Raw genomic sequence first — 14,604 nt, forward strand, 5'->3', positions numbered from 1 at the left:
TTAAACATACATCCCACATCCCAGAGAGATGTGCATCCTAATTTACCCCTCTAAATTCACCCAGTTGAGAAGGAGATGAGTGCATGGGGCCCAATTTTACATTGCCCATGAGTGGAGTTTTCACGCATACATAATTTACTGTAAGCATGCTTCACCTCAAAATTTAGGGCACTGCCCGATCTGCTGCTCGCATGCGTGAGTAATTCACAGTGTATGCACACATTCATAATGCCACCACCCAATTGGTACTCCAGTCGGATTTGAACCCTTCATGTATTTAAAAAAAAAAAAACTTGAGTATTTTCATTTGAGGGGTACATTAGCTGACTATAATGAGAATATAATGAAAATACTTTGTTCTTCATAAATTCATTGAATGTTGTGTCTTCACAGCTGGATTAAGCATATTATGCTCCTTGCTTTGTAGCGCAGATTGGGTAATGACAGGGACAGCCCTCTAAGTATATAACTCTGGCATCTCAGATTCCCTCGCCATTAGATAGTCGTAGTTATGGGAGCTCATGAGACACAAAGAGATAAAGGACTTAGAGTATTGTGGATTTGGGTTATAAGTTTATCTAAGAGATGCATAGTAGTTCAGTGGTTAGTTCTGCTGCTTCACAGCCCTGGTTACATTTGTAGCCACAATAATGAGTCCATAATTGTTGCAGATGCCTCCCTAGCCCTCAGTGACGTTTAAAGGACCATTGCACTGTTATAATCCACTCAAAACTAGTTCAGCTTCTCCTTTACCGTTGATTTCAACAAACTTCACAGAAAAGTACAAACATTTACGCATTTTCACTGAGCTGAAAGCTAAGTTAATTCAGCGGGGTTCACCCCTCATCACTTGTCCTGAATACAACATACTTAGTAGAGTCTCCCCCTGCTTGTATGGGGTTTCTTCAAGGTATTTTGTTTTTCCTCAAACCTCATCAACAATATGCAGGTTAACTGACAATTCCAAACTGGTTCCTGTGAGAGCGCTAGTGTAGGTGTGTGCTTGGGTCGGTCCTGCAATGTACTGGCACCCTGTCCAGGGTTGTTTCCTTCTTTGTGGAAAGTGCTGCTCAAGTAAACTTTGTGTTCTATGTAGCCCTAAATTGTATAAAGCAAGTTTGAGAATATGATATATGTTATGATATGATAGATCCACATTATAGTTTTATAGGACCATTATTATAATGTGCATAGACTATACTGAAATTCTTACTTGCATGTGTTAATCAATATACAGCATGTCCTCACTCTCCAGCACTATGATTAGTGAGTAGACCTACCTTACCTCAAAATATCTGTCTTCCTTACCTTAAATAACTACCAAACCCTGAGCCTTCTGTTTTACATTGGCATCACTAGGCTGAAGGATAAATCTGTGAACCTTTGGGGTTCCCTCATTTACGAGGAATAGTTCAGAAATTCTTTTGACATTTTTTAATGTTGTCCTCATTAACTAAATATGCCAAACCAGTGGTAACCTGTTGTACATTTCAGTATATTTGATTCATTACATAATATTAAATATTTTTTTCTCTGCTGTCTATATAGGTGAGGGGGTCTAATCTGATTTCAGTAAGATATAGTACTGTGTAAATTAATTATTTGTAATCCCATTTAAAATTAAAAGCAACACAAGAAATAATTAAAAAAATAAAAATAAAAGGGTAGGATTTTATAAATCAGTAGTTTGACCACAAGAAGGTATTGCATGTCATATTCAGGATTTTTCAGAGTCTGAAAACTATAGCATGTGCTAATCCATGATGCATGTGCTTTAGTCATGTCAATCAGGGCAGTAGTTGACGCTGACACCATGCTTAATTTAAAAATGGAAGAAAGCAGTCAATGAAGGAACCAGGGAGGCACATACTATTACTCAGCCATATCTTCTATATGTACTGATAACTTTCATAAGTAAATTGTTGAAGAAAATAAAAATACAATCTACCTGGATGTTTAATATGAACTGAAACTTCATTATGAAGCTGTGGACTAACTCTGATTTAAACCATGCAACTTATTCATAGAGAGTACTTTATCCTACCATTCTGTCAAAATGAAGCAAAGATGTTTTAAATAAGCAGTCACTCAAGAAAACACTGTTCACAATTCCAGTATCTTTTTGTATATTTTAGTAAATCTGAAAGCATAAGGACATGTTTTCAGGTATGGTGTTTTTTTTTTTCCAACGTGTACATTTTTTATGAAGTTTAATAAGTGAAATGCTATACCTGTCATGTGTTAAAAAGAAATTTTGAACTTTTTTTGTAGCTATGATCTATTTAACTGGCAAACTTTCACTAAGTATGCTTTAAGTATATAAATGTGATGATAGACAAGATAACAAATTATAAACTGTGTTTAGCTTTCCCACAAGGCAGCAGGTGTGCGTTTGAATAAAATAACAACAAAAAGTCAATTATGCTGTCAGTATTGTCTTTATCTGTAGCAGTTAACATTAAAAAATCTGTCCAGTAATTAACCTATACAAATAATTCACCTAGAAATGTAACAGATCCACATCATAATTTTTTCAAGATCAGTACTGTTACATTGTTTATTTAGTCAGAGTAAGTCACAAAGCACAAGTCACTGTACAGTTATTTCCAAGTTTTTAGCTTTGGCAGATTAAATGACTTGATTGGGATTATACCATGAGTCAGTGTTAGTGGCACAAAAGTCTTGTGGTTTACAGTCCAATGCTTCAGCCACCAAGTCCAATTGTCACAGGTGTCTGGTCACACTTATAGGTAATCTAACTTAGACACCATTAAAATATCCGACTACGCCACCCAGTTTTATTAAGAGACTGGGAACTCCTGAAATTTACCAATAATAGCACACAGGTTTCTTTAAATTGGGCGGTGAGTAAACACACAATGAAAGACACAACAGTAATTTTAGAAAAAAACAACAGTAAGTTCTATGACACAAGACAATATAAGGTACATTAAAAAGATTAATGAACATAACAAAAACTAAACATATCAGGAATCAATTTCCCTTTTTTTAAAAAAAGGAAAATACACAGTCCACCCTCTAAAAGTCCGTTAAAAACAAGAATTGGAGGATACAACCTTTAGTGGTGCAGAATCCAGTTTGCGCACTGTGTTACTCCAACACTTAATTGTTCAACTGTCCATGGATGCACTCTGTTCCCCGGACACTCGTTCCCCTACAGAAGTTGTGTCAAATTGTTGAATCCCTTTCAGCGTCTCTTCATTGTTCCTTTTTCTTCCACTCTGGGCTCCTTGTGTTGCTAGGACCTAGGCACGCCTCATTCCTCGTCTGTCAGCTTCGCTTGGTCCTTTCATGCGGATTCCCTCTCTCGCTGAACCCAAATCCGGCATCTCTTTGTGGAACTGTCCCTTCCTCCCTGGAAGTGTTGCCGTCCTTGTACCTCACGTCGTGCCAGCCAGGTACCTTTGTCTGCCTGCAAGCCCCTGTGCTCTGTCCGAGTGCCTTGGCAGCGTTTTCTGTGGACTGTCCCCCCTGCCTTCTGCTGCCCAGGAGTTTATATTTACTTCAGTCCCTGCTGTTGTCAGTCCTGGACAAACAGTTTAATCAATGGCACATCTAAATTGCCTGGGTTTAACAATTAATGAAAACACAAGTTAACAAAATGTATGGTTACCAAACATTAATAAGTACAGATATGCTGATTAGGAACCAATATTTCCAAGCCAGGTAAATATAGACATCCTCCAAGGCCAGACTTCAAAGCGGCGACTCCTTTGCAAGACAGTAAATACTTACACAAACAATCCTGACACAATCAGTAACTGGATTATCCAGGATCCTCCAAGGAAGCAGCAGTTCTGTTATCACACGTGGTATTGTTTGTAAATCTCAACCAGCCATAAACTTCAAAGTGGTGACTCCTTTGCAGTACAGCAAATAAATACATCCTGCAGACAGCCTTTTAACTTTGCACCCCCCAGTCCCAACAGTGGGTGCCTAATGGAACCACCCAGTGCACAAAAAAATGTCCCCCTCTGACACAATTGTCTGTGTATTATAAAATTGTGAACATTGAGTGTTTCCAGATATTTAACAATGTATATCAATAGTTATAAATAGCTATGCTCCCCTTGCACCCTAACAGAATAATCACTGATGTACTCTATATGAATATTTACAGAGAACACATTTTAGAGTAGATGATGGAATGGCCAGTAATCATTAGGTATATAGTGTATGTCAAGTTTTTATCCATATGACCTGAGAATGAGTGACTACCACAAAGGCAGAAATGGGCTGATTGTTAGAAGGAACACAATAATGCAGCCGATATGCCCAGTCATTGTTGTTTGCCTGTAAGAAATGCAGAAAGAACAAAAGATGATAATGAGAAAGGCAAAACTTTTATAGTGTACTTTGTACCTTTTTTTTTAAGTTTTTTTGTGTGCCCTTTTTGAGTATTTCAGCTATATCTGAAATCCTATGGCACACGTGTTATTTTTCCTGCTTACTCTTAATTTACTGTGCCAGAGTATGGGTATGTGTATGAACGTATCGCTTATACAGGGTTGGTTCCTACTTTGTCCTTCATGTTTCCAGCAAAAGATTTAGGTTCACTGCAATCCTGGAATGAATATGCTTAGTAAATGGAAAAATGGGAGGATGTTTTGCCTTTTATGTCCCCACTTTGACACAAATTTGAAATTGGATTTTAAATAATATTGGGACCAGAGTTTCTGGGTGATGCGGTGGATAGCACTGCTTCTTCATGAATCTACTGTCAAGGGTTAAAGTTCCGCTCCTGGTGGCTGACCAAGTCTACATGGGCTCTCACATCTCAATGACATTCATGTTAGGTTAGTTGGGGAAACTACATTAGTCCTGTGCTACTTTACGTATACAGTATTTGTATTTGAGTGAGCCTGGCATTGAACTGGTGTCCTGTCTCTCTTGGTTCCTGCTTTCCATTTGATGCTGCTAAGTTAGGTTTCAAATCTTAGGACAACAAATTGGATTAAGCAGATTTAATGTTTTTAATTTTTCTCACTTAGTCATTTTGCCTTCTTGTTTAAAATTGCCAGTTAATCTGATACTCACATCGCTTCTATGTGTGAGCAATACTGTAAGTAACAGGAGAAAACCCTATGCAGATGCATTAAAAATGTGCAAACTCCATACACTCACAGATCAGGCATATGATTTCAACACCGGTTATTCCATCTTTTAGCCAGTAGTGCTAACCACTACACCACTGTGTCATTTTTATTCAGGAAATCTGTGTTAACAGATTAATGCTTATGCACCACTCTTGATGAACACTCCATTAGTGAGAAGCTCATGCTCTAGCTCTAGCTCACTACACTTGTTGCAACATACAGAAGCCTCATCTATTGACTGTCCTCTTTTCTGTTGCATTCTGAGGGTGACAATCTTTTTATCCCAGTACAAGAGGGATGAGTGTAGCGATTCTGAAATTTGGACATCTTGTTGCAAATAAGAAGATGCCCATGCAGTTAGAAGCCTGATTGTTCACTACAGAGAGGGAGGGGAGTTCTCCTTTAGCTCGACTGATGAAGACAATTGTAGTCTCCACTCTCCAGCGGATCTAAATTGCATTTTTAAGAGGTTTGTGATGATAGTAAACACTCTATTTTATCATTGCTGTGTTTGAGCATATAAAATAATCAGTTTGTTTATCTCTCTTTCTGGTTCCACCATGAATCATGTTTTACATTTCATCAAGATTTATGAGCCCACTTGGTTCTTTGTTTAAGCAATGGCCAGTGAAATGACTGTGGTGTACTGCTTCTTACCTCTTTCCCAGGGTGCAGCTCCCACATTGGTTTTTGACCACATTTGCGATTCCTTTCATTGTTTATATCATGTTTTATATAAAAAAAAAACTATAAACATTCGTCTTTGTATTCTTTGATACCAGATTTGTGAGTTATTCAAATATTAGAAGACATATCCAAATGTGTTATAATCCTAAATAATGGCTTCTAATGTGAGACACCAAGATTTTGTACTAAACTGAATTATTCTCACTATAAATTGGGATACCACATCACTAAGACGCTCAGAATCCATTTACATTGTGGTCTCAGTCTGTGCCAAACACCGCCATCACCAAATCACATTGTCTGGGCTTCCTTATATGTGAATATTACATATCTAGCGACATTAAAAAAAATAATATAAAAACCCCAACAATTCTGTGGTCTGTAAAAGTGGGCTCGCAGTGTACTTTTTAATTACAGAGATTTTTCTTTTAAGTGAAGAAAAAAAACAACACACACAACGTATTTGACTTACACAATCTAAAATTATACTAATCTTATTTTGAGACTTTAAAAACACATAATTTAGACCTGTATAGGCCTGGAACAAGTATACAAATTTTGACATATAATTTTCCAGTGTCACATAAACTGCATGAATAATTTTGCTTGGAATTAGCAGAAATTGTATATAGTTCTTTTTTGGCTGGTTTAGCATTTCTTTTGAAGGTGCTGTTCAAATATCCTTGTTTTTATTTTTTTTTTTTGTTTTTAACTTGGCATAGCTCTTTGTTTACACTTTCATTAAGAAAAATAATACAATTTGCGTATTCAGTCCAGTTCTATTTTGGCACCACTGGGTGAAAGGCAGGAATCAAGTCTGCATGCAATACCTGTGCGTCATGGGGCAGTTTCATTTAATGTGTATTTACTTTCATACACTTTGGGGTTTGCTGGTTTATACGTTTGCGTTGGACTCGATGCTTCCCTTTCAGCACCCTAACCAGAAAAAAGAAGTGTATAGAATATGGATGGATGGATTTAATGTGACTTCATACTGAATTATAAATTAAAATAAACACAATGTACTTTTATATTATTACTATTCCCAGGTCATTCTGTGTGTAACTGTAAGATAGCTGCAGTAAAATGAGCTTCATGAACTTGCAATTATCCAATGTAGTCGTCTTCTTCTTCTTTCTGCTGCTCCCATTAGGGGTTGCCACACAGGTCTGAAACTAATAAATATTAATATGATTGTATATTTGGCTGATGCCTTTATCCAAGGTAATTTACAAGATCAGCATACATTACAACTAGTACAGGCATTATTTTATTTATTTATTTATTTATTTATTTATTTATTTATTTATTTTCTTTAAAGACAGGTTAAGTAACTTGTTTATGGTCACACAGTGAGGCAGAGGCAAGTTTGCAGTGGCAACCTTGTGGTTTAAAGTCCAGTGCTTTAGACACTTAACTGTGTTGTCAAATGGTGGGATCCAAGATTGAGAAAAGGTATCTACAGTAGAATGTGCATTTAATTAAAATGAAGTCTGGTAAGGGTGATATAAACAAAGAGCTCACCTTCCTGAGAGAAAACAAATCCATCCAAACACTCATGTAGGTAATATAGAGTCTCTGTGAATAAGTAGCCAAGTTTTTTTTTTTTTTTTATTTAAAACTAGGGGGCTCCACCCCCTGCTCGCTTCGCTCGCCAACCCCTGGCGTTGGGACATGACAAAGAGTGAGATGTATGAATTAGATATAGAATAGTGTGTAGCTTTGGATGATGCGTATAGAAATAACAAATAGAGTGTTTGGCATATATTAATGTTTTATTGGAATATTTCTTTGTATACAACATTAGTAGTAAAGATGGTGTCTTGTCCTTGAATGAGTCTTCCTTGGCATGGATCATTTATAATTTTAACTCTAACGTCAGATGAACGTCGAACACGTGAGAAGGCAACATAAAGTTGTCCATGTCCAAAAACGGGCTCAGAGAGGTAGATGCCAACCTTGTCCATGGTTTGTCCTTGTGATTTGTTGATGGTCATGGCAAATGCAGGTTTAATGGGGAACTGTCGCCGTTTCAATGTAAAAGGTAATTCTAGGTCAGAACTTGTAAGGTCAATTCTAGGAATGAGAACAGTATTGTTAGCATGTGATCCTGTAAGAACTGTTGCTTGAATAACATTGCGTGTCATGGTGTTGACGACTAACCGTGTGCCATTGCATAAACCCTGTTTTGTGTTAAGGTTTCTTAATAGCATGATTATTGTTCCGTTTTTAAGGGCAAGGTTGTGTTGTGGTAATTCCATTCTTCCTGTCCAGTTGGAAATAATATGGGGTATGTTAAAGTATCAAGAAGCGGAAAGCAAATGTCTATGCGTTGGAATGTAGGTGTGTTGTTTTTATCTGGATCTAGGATGTAGATTTGTGCATATTTGCGTTGTTGATTTGTTTCAGGGTGCACTGTTCCAATACGATGCAATATTTGTCCACATATGCGAAAGCAGTATGGGCCATTGCCTTTTGGTGGCCTGATATGTACTCCGGTAGATGCAAAAGCAAATGAACTATTGTAGGATCTAATGAAGTTCATAAAGTTTTTACTTTCAGGCACATCGTTAGTTAGAAGCTTCTTTAGATATTCAGGATATGAATGTAAAGGAGGCAGTCTAATCTGACCTTTTTGACAACAACGTGTAAATTCATTATTTGTATTACCAGTTGTTTCTTCTGTGAAGTTAAGTGAATGACAATGATTGCAAATGACATTCATCAATCCCAATGAATTTTCCTCAATAGTGGATTCCTTATTGAAGGCGTTTTCAGCCATTTGGCGTAAGCGTTTAACAGGTGTGTGGCGTTGATGTCCGCGACGGGCATGTTTTGCTTTTTGCGTTTGATTGCCTTTTTGTTGCATGTCCATTATTTGTGACGCGCTATTTTTTTCTTTTTTTTTATTCGCCTCCGCTTTGCGTAAAGTCCGTTTGAGTCTACGCCGTGCATTGTTTGTATCGAGCCTTGTCCGTTTTTGTATGTCGGTCATTTGAGCTTTGTGCTTTTCGCGTCTTGCTTTTTTTTTTCTATCAGTTCATTTGCGCGTTGTACACGTCTCCGTTCATTTATTCTGTCTCTTCGCTCCCTTTTTTGTATGTCTGATACGCGAGCTCTTTCGGTTTGAAATCGTGCTTCTTTCGATGCAGCACTTTGACACGCGCGCTGAATGCGTCTACGTTCATTGTGTCTGTCCATTTGGGCACGTCTCTGTAACGGTGTCACTTGTGCTTTGCGTTTTTTGATCCGAGACATTTTTTCTCCCGGTGTTTCAGAAGCGCGTTTTATGCGCCGTCGTCTATTTTCTTGTTTCTTTCGTGTTCGTGTGTTTGTTCCCGTTATCCTTTCCGAATCGTTTTGTACCCGTGACCGTGTATTCATGACTTGTTTCTTTCTCAGCATGCGAAATATGGATAAGTAATAAGGAGGATCGCACTCACTGTTAATATGTATCCTTTTCTGCAGTTGAACGGTTAATAGTGCTTTATTGAAAGGACATCCACCTATGCTGACACCTATGCCGACACCCATGCTGCCTAGTGTGAAGGTGTCGACGTTCACTTTAGAATATGTGGCTTTGGGTGTCACTTGTTATGGATGTGTGGGGGGGATTGTTGTTGCGCGAGCGTCTTCTTTCTTTTTGTGTTCCTGTGTCTTGTTTGAATCCCCCTCTTTGTGTGTGTCCCGTCCCTTGCTTGTAGGGTCTGTGGGGTGGTTTTGTGTTCTTTTTTTTTGTCTTCCATGGGCTTGTTGAATCCCCCTCTTGGTGTGTGTCCCGTCCCGTCCCGTCCCGTGCCTGTAGGGTGGGGGGGGGGGTGTGGTCGTGCCTTGCTGTTGTGCGCTCGTCTGTTCTTTTTTTTGGGGGTGTTTAGTTTCGTGTGCAATGTGTTTCGTGCTTTGCCCGCGTTTGACTACTTTTTTATGTGCCTTTTCCTTTTTTCGGTGCTTGTTGCGCCTCATTTCTGTGACTCCTTTTTGTATGTGCTCACTCCTTTTTTCTGTGGTCTTGTCCGCCTCTCGCGGCCCCTCATCCGCCTTTGTCGCCCTCTTTTGTCCGCCTTTCTCCAACTCTCGCGGACTCTTTTTGCGCCTGCGCCTCTCGCGGACCCTCATCCGCCTCTCTCGCCCTCTTTTGTCCGCCTTTCTCGGCTCCTCAGCCGACTCTCGCGGACTCTTTTTGCGCCTGCGCAGTACGTCTTTATGCAGCTACGGCCCATGGCCGGATGTCCCTGCGTCCATCATCCGGTTTAGCATTCTCGGTTAGTAATATGGATGTGCTTCATAAGTTATCGCAGTAAGGAGGCTGGGTTTCACATCCCGGATGTGTCCAGCGTGGAGTTTGCATGTTCTCCCTGCGTCTGCTTGACTTTCCTCCCACAGACCAAAGACATGCAGGTTAGGTGAATTGCTAGTGCTAAACTGGCCCTAGTGAGTGTTTGTGTGTGAGTGTGTTCACCATGCCATGGACTGGCAACTTGTCCAGAGGTTGTTCTGCTGGGACAGGCTGCAGCTTCCCTGTGACCCTGCTTAGGAAAAGAAGATTTGAAAATGGATGGATGGATGGAAGTTTTTGGGAAAAGTGTTCTGTGCCAAGTGAATCATGTGGGAAATTGTCTCGGTCTTTTTCTCTTACAAGTGGTGAAGAGAAGCTTAGGTGAGCTGTACTGAGGTTTTGATGACCACATAATAAGGCAGATGACTGATAGTGTTATGTGGGCTGTGGACCCTTTAACTGGATTAGAGGTCTGCAGTAATAGGCTATGGTGGCAGCATGTTTTATATTGACCTGTATAATGTATTGCACACCCATGAACTGAAACATGACTTACAATAAATAAATAAAAAGGGCTTTGGGCCATTACACCAGTTACTTTTACGTGAGAGATTAGGATTGCATACTGATTAGAAGGGCCACAGTTGTGGAAAAGACCGTTTTTGATTCTGAAGGCAAGATTATGCATTAATCAGTATTTTAGTTGTTAGGCATACCTGCAGTAAGAAAAACCTAAATTGACAAGTTCAGAATGATAGTTTGTTTGGCGTTTAGTTTCCTGCATACAACCCATCTATGTAGCTGTGCAGTGATCCAAACTACAAAACAAATTGAGCCCTGCGTTGAATTTCTGCTCCTTTTGTTGAATCTTTTGTAAATATTATATCCTGACCATCTTTTTTTTTTTCTTTTTAATGAAAGAAATATGACAATAGACATCCACTAACAAACACAGGGTTGTCAGATGGTAGTTTGTGTAATTGAGCACAACGTTAGACTTTTCATTCAATATTGCATACTGACCTTGAACTGGATAAATAAAATGAATGGATGGATGGATGGAATATTACCAACAGAAAAAGTACTGTTAGTTAATGTGTGAATGTTTTAAGATCACAGGGCTGGATGCAAATACAAAACGCAGCTGGCATTGAGAACATTTGATGTGGTTTCTGAGGGAGAGAGCAAATGCTTTAAAGAAAGAGTGAACTTCTTTTAAGAGTAGCATGGCAGGTCACAGCTGGACTTTAGATCTTGAGGCACTCTGCAAGTTTTGCACTGATTTTAATATTACTGATATTATTGAATGTTCGATGACTCAATCAATAACCCTTGCAGTATGACAACATATTTAACATTTGACCCAGATGGTTCCAGTACATTTTTAGCCAAGTGCATGTACACTGTTGTCCAGCTGAGTTCTAGCCAATACTTGCATTTATTCTGATGCCCAGATGTTTTATATTGTGCTGCGGAAGCCAGCTCGGAATTTGGTAGCACTGGAAGTGAAAAAGGTTGGTCTGGAGCAACTTTAAGCACTGGCAGTAAGAAAATTCTGGCTGGACATAGTGACCCACATACTATTAATACTGAAAAATATTGTTGTGGTTTGGCAATTACAAAATGTAAGTGTTTCTCCATGCAGATGCACTTTCTATTTCAGTGCATAGTGATAAAAGAAATCCGTGACTTCAGTAATGGAAAAGACTACCACTAAATGAAGAGTAAATTGGATGCTTAGTGGAAAAAAACAAAAATACCTTTAACAGCAGAAGTCAAGGGTACAGATGAAACAAATGGGGTTTTATGTGTGTGCATAAAAGGGTCTGACAAGTCAAAGCAGAGAATGGAACAAAGAGCAAGGGGAACGTAAGTGGCAGTTAAGAATATATCAGTTGCTGAAGCAATTACAAAAGCCATGTGTTATTACAGAAATAAAAGGCCCTCATAAAACGTGCCATGCCTAATCCTGGATATATTACAGTAAAATGTGTAAAAGCATGGTGCTGATTATTTCATTGTTTATGGGACATACTGAAAATCTTCTAAAGGAGATCTAATGTGTGGAAGGACTGAGTATTCACATATGGTGAGGCATATCGTTATTAGTGCTGCTATCTAAAGAATCAAGTGTTATAATCCAGAAATAATTGAATGTAAAAAATGATTGCCTGCTAAAAGTTAATGTCAAGTCATTGGTCTTGGAGTCTCTTTTTTTATCATTTTTAAAATTGAGGAATCATTATCCAAATTCTAGAATCATTTGGATATTCTGATTTAGAACAATATTTACCTGACTAGCCAATGCCTTTTATATTGTACCATTTTATTGAATGGATGCTGTAATTTTTATTGCAGATGATTAGTTTTGTGGGTGCCATGGTGGTTAGTGCTACTTCCTCCCAGCTTCATGGATTAGCGCACAATTTCTATCTCACTGTTGTCTGCTGTGTATGTTTTCTTGCTGTTTTCCTCTGTTATTCAAAAGACATACATGTTATGTAGAATGGTAACACCAAACTGGCTTAGTTTGTATGCGCAGCCTGCAGTGGTGCTCTACTGTCCTAGTCGGAGCTACACTCAATTGCATCTTTCTGCCTGAGAGGTGAAAAAGAGAATGTAGGCAGGCTGGAATGGGTGGAGAAGAGTGTCAGGAGTAATTTGTGACAGACGGGTATCAGCAAGAGTGAAAGGGAAGGTCTACAGGACGGTAGTCAGACCAGCTATGTTATATGGGTTGGAGACATTGGCACTGACTAGAAAGGATTAGAAATGAGTACATTAGAGGGTCAGCTCAAGTTGGACAGTTGGGAGACAAAGTCAGAGAGGCGAGATTGCGTTGGTCTGGACATGTGCAGAGGAGAGATGCTGAGTATATTGGGAGGAGGATGCTAAGGATAGAGCTGCCAGGCAAGAGGAAAAGAGGAAGGCCTAAGAGGAGGTTTATGGATGTGCTGAGAGAGGACATGCAGGTGATGGGTGTAACAGAAGAAGATGCAGAGGACAGAAAGATATGGAAGAGGATGATCCACTGTGGCAAACCCTAACAGGAGCAGCCGAAAGAAGAAGAAGTAGCTTTCAACACCGCCATCGGTTTTTCTTCCCATATCCAAATGTGTTGTGTCTTACATTAATTGGTGACTCTAAATTATAACAGTATGAGGGACTGAGTGGTTTCAGCCTAATGCCTCATGCTTTCAGGATAGGCTCCAGCCACTCTAACATTGGATCAGGCAGGTTCAGGAAAAATGGAAGTCCCCACAACACTGAATGGAATTAAACAGTGTTTGTAATGGAAGGATGAATAAACGTTACAGTTTTAAATTATAACATTTGTTTTCTATGAAACAGATTTTGTTTGAATCACTATCTGAGCCTGAGTCACACATGACTGAGTCAGAGAATTATGTGCCAGTGACTCAACAGCGAGTCATAAAAATTATGAGACTATAGTCCCCACATTTAGGATTAAGTTGACTGAGCACATGGTGTCCTGTTGTCAGCAGAATACACTTTATAGAGGCTGAGGGGGATTAGGTTATTGGTAGTCAAACTTGTGCAGATCTGTGTCAATGCACGTGTGGCAAATAAAATAAATGTAACATGAAAAACTGCAAGAACGTAAATTATAATACAGCGGATTTAATTATGCATAGCTGTTTCTAAATGTAAATATTTAAGTAAAATGTAAAAAGTGAGATTTGTTCTGTCTCTGCACTGTTGTGACTCTTTCAAAAATTTCTGTAGAAAAATGGAACTTTACATGGAAAATTATAGGTTTCCATGAACAATGGTTGTTTTTTGCCAGTGAATACTATTTTGAATCTTGTTTTAGGTTTTTAGTGCTTGTCTCCAGATTATTCAAAGTTTAAACATTCAACAAAGAGGAACAATGGAAAAAAAAAACACAGCTCTGTTGTTTGTCTACTGCAAATCATTAGCAACCTGTTGCTGCTGGTTTTGATTCTTAATTATTTTCTAAACCTGCAAGTAATGGCTGTACTTCTTCTGTAAAGTTTGAACAGGACTAAAAATGCTTGTTATGTCTCTACATATCCTAATTGTTCACAACGTGCGGAACTTACTTTTTACTTCAGTTAAGCAACCATAATTAGAGGTGCCAATTAAATCTTTTGGTAGAAAGGAATGAGTCAGTTTTCTCCCAACCCCCTTAAGGTGAGTTTTAGCTTCTTGTTAACTCACTTGAGTTACAGATGCGTAAGCTGCACTTGCATTAAATCTGTAATCATCATAATTATATTCAGCACGCTGTTGAAATATGCAAAGTACTTAGAAGTAGAAGTCAGTATTATTTACCCAAGAGGAGAGATTCATCTGTGTAATTACTTCATGATTCTAACTACATCTTTTGCAACCACATTTAAATAGTACTCTAAAGTTCCAAAGATTAGATCATATTTTATTACTTAAGAATTTAAAATCATCTTTTTGACTTTCATTATGTAGGATTTGCCCGATACCTGAAGTCATTTGGTGCATTGTTCAGATATTTTAAGAAGCCTA

The 14,604-nt window shown here is 38.6% G+C and overlaps 1 protein-coding gene across 1 annotated transcript in view; it reads left to right on the top strand.

Moving 5' to 3' along the window:
• The window catches only part of si:ch211-163l21.10 (basal body-orientation factor 1), a 43,044-nt gene that overhangs the window by 6,201 nt on the left and 22,239 nt on the right, over positions 1-14,604 (top strand). The window lies entirely within an intron of this gene.

This window comes from Erpetoichthys calabaricus, chromosome 16 (genome assembly GCF_900747795.2).
Source record: "Erpetoichthys calabaricus chromosome 16, fErpCal1.3, whole genome shotgun sequence".
Taxonomy (NCBI): domain Eukaryota; kingdom Metazoa; phylum Chordata; class Cladistia; order Polypteriformes; family Polypteridae; genus Erpetoichthys; species Erpetoichthys calabaricus.